The following is an 8,797-nucleotide window of genomic DNA, read 5'->3' as shown; positions in this document are numbered from 1 at the left end:
GGGAACCGGTCTGTATGTGGGATCCGAACCCTCGGACGGGAGCGCCGCCGCGCTTCCCAAGCGGCGCACTATCCAGTGCGCCACCGGGCCGACCCTACATGTGTGATTTTTAACAAGGGTGCTAAGACCATTTAATGGGGAAAGAATAGTTTCCTCAATAAATGATGTAGAGACTACAAGATAATCACATGCAAAATAATGAAGTTGGACCCTTACATCACATCATATGTCAGTATAAGCTCAAAATAGATTCAAGACCTAAATGTAGCAGAGCTATAAAACTCGTAATAGAGAACACAGAGGTAAATTTCCATTACATTGGATTTCACCATGGTTTCTTAGATATGACATGAAAAGCACAGTCAACAAAAGAAAAAATACGTCAGTTGGACTTCATCAAAATTAAAAGTTTTTGTACATCCAAGGGCATTGTATCAAGTGAGTGAAAAGACATCCCACAGAATGAGTGAAGATATTTGCAAATCATATACCTGAAAGTGGTGTGATATCCAGAGTATATTAAGAACTTGTACAATTCAATAGCAAAAAGGCAAGCAACCCATTTGAAAAGTAGGCAAGTATTCAAACTAAAACTTGTACATGAATGTTTATTGCAGCACTATGTACAATAGCCAAAAGGTAGAAACAATCCAAATATCCATCAATGGATGAATGGTCAAACAAAATGCAATACAATGGAATATTGTTCAGTCATCAAAAGGAATGAAGTACTGATACATGCTACAACACGGATGAACCTTGAAAACTTACTATGTGAAAGGGGACTGACTCAAAAGTCCATATAATGTTTAATCCCATTTATGTGAAATATTCAGAATATGCTAATCCATAAAGACAGCAGCTTAGTGAGCACAGGATTTACATTTGTGATGAAGAAGAATTCTATAACTAGATAGTGGTGATGGTTGCACAATATTGTGAATGTACTTAATGACTCTGAACTGTACACTTTAAAATGGTTAAATGGTGACTTTTATGCTATATTTATTTTGCTGCAATAAAACAAAATCCATAATATCTTGTGGAAAGCAGCTTTCAGAATGTTTGCAAAAAGAATGGCGACAAGTGTGCAATGGCTACAAGTCATCAATTTAAACTTTTTATCTCAAGAAACTAAAAAAATAAAACCACAGCAATTAAACCTAAAAAAAAAAAGTTCAAGGAAGGAAATATGAAGAGAAGAAAGCAATGGAATAGTAAGCAAGTATATAACAGAGACTCTACCAAGCCAAAATTAAATTATCTGAAAAGATTGATAAGATTGATAAACTCTAAGCCAGATTGATAAAATCAAAAGAGAAAATACAAATTAACTATATATCAGGAATGAAGAAGAGAGTACACTACAGAATCTACAAACATTTAAAAGATAATAACTGATGATTAGATTGCAGCAAGAAATTTGACAATTAGGATAAAGTGGTTAAATTCTTCAAAAAATACCACTTATAAAATTTATAAAAGAAATACAATCTGAATTGTTTGATACTAAATTTATTTTTTTATTAAAAACATTTTCACAAGGAAAACCCCAGTCCCCAATAGTTTAACTAGTGGATTCTTCCGATCATGAAATGATAACACCAATCTTAAATATTCCTGTGAATGGAGAAAAATGGGGAGGGGGAAGTGTGGAGGAAGAGGGCCCTTTCCAACTTTTGCTATGAGGTCAGCACAATCTTGAAATCAAACCTAGCAAGGATAGTAAAATAAGTTGCAGACCAACATTGCTTATAAAATATACCATAAAACCTTAAACAATATATATATTAAATATGATTTATAACCAGAAAAATATAACATAACCAAACAATATTTATTCCAAAAATGTAACATTGTTTTAACATTTGAAAATTAGTGAAATTAGTGTAATGCACTACATTAAGAAAAAAAAAAGAAGTTATATTGTCATATCAATTGATATAGAAAAATTATTTGATAAATGTCAATGATTCATTAATTATTTAAGGAAAACACTCTTAGCCACCTAGAAGACATAACTTCATTAATCTGATTAAAAGTATCTACAAAATTACCTACAGCTAAAATTGTATTTAATAAAGAAACATTGAAAGTTTTCAACTGAGATTAAGAAAAGCAGTAGGATGCCTGTTCACACTCATTCTATTTGACATTGCATTTGTAGGTCCCAGCTAGTGCAATAAAACAAAAGAAACAAAACCCACAAGGATTGAGAGAGAAGAATGTAAAACATTATTGCAATGTGTGGAGTAACTGAGGTAATGTGCATGTATTCAAATCCCCCAACTCATCCTCAAAAAATAATGAAGAATAACAGAAAGAACAAAAACAACAACAATGTGAAATACACAAACCTATGCATCATAGTTAAAAGACAGGCAGTGTCCAAACTTCAAATTATCTGTAGGTAGAAAAATAAACATCAAATCCCATTTAGAAACTCTTAAGGGCTCCTACCACATGTCTTTGCATAGTGTATGGTCTATTCAGGAAAAATGACATGAAAGAAAGGGAAGAAGCTAGTGGAAGCCCTAAGATTAACCTAACCACAAAAGAGAAAATCCACTCTGAAGTGTGAAAATACTGAAAAATAGTCATCCTGGTAGAAAAGCATTTAACAGAAGAAAAAGCCTTAAAAGTATGCAATATGACATGGTAGTTTCCAAAGGCTTTGCTTTTAGGGAGAAGATAAAAGGGAAGGTCAAACCTCCTTTTACAGGTTGGAAAATGAAGGTGAAAAAAGGCAAAAACAAAGACATTAGAGGGAATTTTAGCATCTAACAACACTATAGGTAAAACCACAGCTACAGTAAACAGTAAATATAGCCTAACTCCTAGCCAGATAAACAAAACTTCAGTTCCTTTTACCCAATATATGATGTTTGGCTTAAAAACAAACAAACAAACAAGAAACCTTAAAAGATACACCAAAAGGCAAAAACACAATCAGATCAGGAATTTAAAATAACTATGATTAACATGCCAAGGGCTGTAACGGAAAAGTTAACAGCAATCAAGAACATATGAATAATGTAATCCAAGAGCTGTAATGTAATCTAAGAAAACCAGAAGTAAATGCTAGAAAGCAAAAACAGTGCAGTGGAAATGAAGAACGCTTGTGATGGGCTCCTCAGTGTCTATGGGTGGGGAAACAATCAATGAGCTTGAAGATATGTCAATAGAAATTTTCTAAACTGAAAAGCAAAGAGAAAATATAATGATGAAAAAAAAAGATAGAAAGAAACATACAAAATATTTGAAGTAATAGTGACTGAGAATTCTCCAAAATTAATGACAGATACCAAACTAGATCCAGGAAGCTCAGACAACACCAAGCAGGATAAGTACTGAAAAATCCACATGTAGGTTTATCATGTTTAAACTTAGAAAAAAATCAGAGGAAAAGAAAAAATCTTGAAAAAATCCAGAGGGGGGAAAATAATTTACTTAAAGAGAAACAAAGATAAGAATTCTATCAGGCTTCTCTTCAGAAAGTATGCAAGCAAGAGGAGAATGGTGTAAGAATACTTAGTGTTGAAAGAAAAATAAATGGCAACCTAGAATTCTGTACTCAGCAAAATTATCCTTCAAAAATGAAGCAGAAGTTCTTCCTCAGATGAAAAAATTGAGGAGTTTATCACCAATAGATCTGCCTTGCAAGAAGTTCTTCAGAGAGAAAAAAAATGATATAGGTCAGAAACTTCGTTCTACATAAAGAAAGGAAAAGCTTTAGACAAGGGATAAGTGAAGATAAAATAAAACCTTTTATTTTTGTTATTTTTAATTGATTTAACAGATTAACAGTTTGCTTGTGGGGCTACAGGCTCCCAACACAAGATAATAATAGCAAACAGTGTATTAGGTGATTATAGCTTATAAATAAGTAAAATGAATGATGGTGAGGTAATGCAGGATAGGAGGGAGAAATTGAGACTATTCTGAAATAAAGTACCTGCACTACCTGTTAAGTGATGTAGTGTTATTTTAAAGCAGACTTTGATTATTTGTAAATGTATATTGCAAACTTTAGGGCAACCACTATGATTTTTCAAAAGTGTAATTAATAAGCTAAAAGAAGAGAGAAAATAAAATCATATAAAATGCTCAGTTAAAACCAGAGAAGGCAGGGCCGGCCCGGTGGCGCACTGCTACAGTGCGCCACTTGGGAGCGCGGCGGCGCTCCCGCCGAGGGTTCGGATCCCACATACAGACCGGCCGCTCACTGGCTGAGCGAGGTGCGGGCGCGACACTGAGGGTTGCGATCCGTTGCCGGTCACGAAAAAAGACAAAAAGGAAAAAAAAAAAAAAAACCAGAGAAGGCAGAAAAAGAGTGAAATGCAGAAAAAGGAGACAAAGAACAAGAGTGATGAATAGAAAACAGTTACAAATATGGTAGGCATTAATCCAACTATATTAAAATCACTTTTATTGTAAATGGTCAAAACTTGCCACTTAAAAGACAGCTTGTTGGAGTAGATTTAAAAAACCAAGACCCAACTATTTGTTGTTTACAGGAATCCCTGTTTAAAGACAGAAAAATTAAAAGTAAAGGGATGAAGAAACATATCCCATGCTAACATTAATCAAAACAAAGCTGCAGTAGCTACATTAATTTCAGACAAAGCAGACTTCAGAGCAAGGACAATTATCAGAGATAAAATACATAATGATAATGGGGTCAATTCTCCAAGAAGATATAACATACTTAATGTAGATGCACCTAATAACAGGGTGTCAAAATATGTGAGGCAAAAACTGAGAACTGCAAGGAGAAATAGACAAATCCATTGTTACAGTTGGAGACTTCAATACTCCTCAATTGTTAATTGATAGATCCAGCAGTCAAAAAAACGGTAAGGATATGATTCAACTCAACAGCACCATTAATCAACTGGATCTAATTGACATTTATAGAACAGCAGAATACACAGTCTTCTCAAGTTCACAGGGAACATTCAACAAGATAGACCACATTTGGGGTCCTAAGCACATGCTTCCAGATGTAAATAAGTAGAAATCATACAAAGTATGCTCTCAGAGCACAATGGAATTTAATTAGAAACCAGTAACAGAAAGACAGCTGGAAATACCCCCAAAATATTGGACATTAAGCAACATACTTCTAAATAACATGGATCAAAGAAATCTCAAGTGAAATTTAAAAATCTTATGAACTAAATAAATATGAAAACACAATTTACCAAAATTGTGAAATGTGGTGGAAGTGGTGCCTCAAGGGAAATTTCTCACATTGAATGCATATATTACAGTAGTCAGAAGATCTAAAAATCAATAGTCTAAGTTTCTACCTTATGAAACTAGAAAAGAAGAGCAAATTATATTCAAAATGAGCAGAAGAAAATAAATAATAAAAATTTAAGCAGAAATCAATGAAATTGAAAACAGAAAATCAGTAGAGGAAACCAATGAAACTGAGGGCTGGTTCTCTGAAGAGATCAGTAAATTGATAAACTTCTAGCCAAGCTAACTAAGAGAAAAGAGAGAAGACACAAATTACTAATACTAGAAATGAAAGCGGGGTCATCACTACTGATCCCATGGACATTAAAAAGGTAATAAAGGAATTCTATAAACAACCCTGTGCCCACAAATTTGAAAACAGATGAAATGGACCAGTTCTTTGAAAGACACCATCTACCAAAACATATATGAGGAGGAACAGATACTCTGAATAGACCTATATTTATTAAAGGAAAAAAACAGTAATTAATCACCTTCCAAGACAGAGGACACCAATTCAGTTTCACTGGTAAATTCTATCAAACATTTAAAGAAAAATTATACCAATTCTCTGTGATTTCTTTCAATAAATAGAAGCAGAAAGAATGCTTTCTAACTCATTTGATGAGGTCAGCATTATCCTAATACCAAAACCAGGCAAAAACATGACAAGAAAGGAATACTACAGACCAATATGTCTCATGAACATAGATGCAAAAATCCTCAAGGAAATATGAGCAAATCAAATCCAACAACGAGCAAAAAGAATTATAAGCCATGACCAAAAAGGATTTATTCCAGGTATTCAAAGCTGGTTCAACATTCAAAAACCAATGAATCCATCACATCAATAGGCTGAAGAAGAAAAATTGTGTGATTTTATCAATAGATATAGAAAAGGCATTTGACAAAATCCAACATCATGCTGGCCAACTGCCAGAAACAAAACAAAACAAAACAAACAAATAAAACCTCCAACACCAATTCATGACAAAAACTCTCAGCAAACTAGCAATAGAGGGGAACTTCCCAAACTTGATAAAGGACATCAACAAAATATAGCTAACATCATGCTTAATGGTGAGAAACTAGATGCATTCTTCCTAAGACTGGAAACATGACAAGGATACATCCTGTCACCACTCCTAATTAACATTGTGCTGGCAGATCTAGCTAATGCAATAAGTCAAGAAAGGAAAAGAAAGGTAGACAGCCTTGAAAGGAAGAGATAAAGCTCTCTTTGTTTGCAGATGACATAATTGTCTATGTAGAAAATACCAAATAATTAACAAAATACCTGCTGGAACTAATGAGCAATTACAGCAAGTTTGTACAGTACAAGGTTAATGTACAAAAGTCCTTTGCTTTCCTATATACCAGCAAAGAACAACTGGAATTTAAAATTTAAAGCATAATACCATTTACATTATCACCTGCCAAAATAAAATAGTTATAAATCTAACAAAATATGTGAGAAAAACTATAAAACTATAGTTTCTATAAAACTATGAAACTCTGAAGAATCAAAGAAAATCCAAATAAATGGAGAGATGCTCCATGTTTATGGATTGGAAGACTCAGTATGATTAAGATATCAGTTCTTCTCAACTTGATCTTTACATTCAATGCAATCCATATAAAAATTCTAGCAGGCCATTTTGTGGATATTGATAAACAGGTTCTCAGGTTTACATGGCAATGAAAAAAACAAGAATAGCTAACACAATACTGGAGAAAAAGCAAAGTTAGAAGACTGATACTATTCAACTTCAAGATTTAATATAAAGCTACAGTAATCAAGACAGTGTGGTTCTATTGAAAGAATAGACAAATAGATCAGTGAAATAGATGAGAGAGCCTAAATACAGACTCACACACAGCCAACGGATCTTTGACAAAGGAGCAAAGGCAATTCAATAGAGAAAGGATAGTCTTGAACAAATGGTGCTGGAAGAACTGGACATCCACCTGCAAAAAATGAAACAAAAACAAAACAAAACAAAACAAAAAACCAAAGGGAAAAAAAATGAATCTAGACACAGACTGTATACCTTTCACACACACACAAAATAACTCAAAATAGATCTCAAACCTAAATGTCAAATGCAAAACTTCGAAACTTTTAGAAGATAACATAGTAGCCTTATGGTCAACACTAATCTTATGGCCACAATATGTCTCTTATCATATACTACAATGGGGTCTTAATGAGACAAAGAGAACTAAAGATAACAGAGGACTCAGAACTTCTTCCCCACAAAAACTATTTATTAAAGACTGTACTTTGCTACACTGACAGAAGGCGGCACCATTTCACTAGGAACCTTGCAAAAATATGCCAACTCTCCATGGCATAGATAGGCAAACACAAACTAAATCTATACAAAACTATTATACAAAGGAAACAGAAAACAAGACTACATCAGCTGATGAATCCCCTCCCCTCCCCCAACACACACACAAAAACCATATGAAGAAGTAAACTACAGCACAACACTCCAAACTGGGAAAATTGATCTGGGATGCTTAAAACTAATAGATTTCTAAAATAAAAAAGAAATTCTCCAGTACTCAAACAAAGAGATCAAATAACTTACAAAGCAAGAGAAATAGTCTGGCATCAGACTTCCCCAAAACAACATGCAGAGGAAGCGGTAGTAATGATATAGCTTTTTTTAAAAACCTTAAGAAAAATATACCTATGGTTCCTCCATGTGAACCAAGGAGTTTATATATGCATCAAAGCTATTCTTTATATATCAAGGCTTAAGAAAACAGTTTCAAACATGCTAGAATTCTGGGAATTTTGTACTCATGAGCCCTCCTTGAGAAATCACCTAGAGGGTAATCATTCCATCAAAAGATGATTGGAGAAAGTTTTGTGAAAGGATTGAAAGATTAAAAAAAAACAAAACTAAACTAAATATATTGTGGATAATTGGAGAACGGTTTCTCAATGTTGCAGAGGGGAGTTAAAATATGGAAAGGAGGAAGGTTAAAATAAATACTTGTGGTGTTGGAATGCAATTGGGGATTTTAGTATAAACTCCTGGTTCTACCTACTGAGAGGCCTACAGAGCAATAGCATTCAGGTAGCAATGAGCACATCTAGCACACTGATCTTGGCTTCTTAATACTCCACTAAAATGAGGCACACTGAGTAATGGCTGATTCCAGAACTAAGTCTGGGAACGAGTGAGATGAGCCTTAAGCATCTGGTGCCAGAAAGTAAGAAAGTTCTCAAAGAATGATAGGGGCATGTCAAAATGACATGGAAACCAGCTTGAAATGGCTCCCACTGGCCAAATCTGGGACAATTTGAGCACCTAAATTAGTGATAGTAATGGATTATAACCTACTGAGCAAAATAAGAAACATGAGATCTACTATTATAAATAAATGAATGAAAAAGAAGGGAAAGCTTTTTTTCAGTAAAATCCCATTTAATCAATGTAGAAGGAATGAGAGAATTTAAATATTTCTATTTGGTAATTATTATACTAATAAGTGATTGAAACAAGAATCATCAATAGATGCTAAAACTAGTAGGGTA

Source organism: Galeopterus variegatus, unplaced genomic scaffold, assembly GCF_000696425.1.
Source record: "Galeopterus variegatus unplaced genomic scaffold, G_variegatus-3.0.2 Scaffold4058, whole genome shotgun sequence".
In the NCBI taxonomy this organism is placed as follows: Eukaryota; Metazoa; Chordata; class Mammalia; order Dermoptera; family Cynocephalidae; genus Galeopterus; species Galeopterus variegatus.
The sequence above is the reverse complement of the archived record's forward strand: the minus strand, read 5'-3'. Positions refer to the sequence as shown.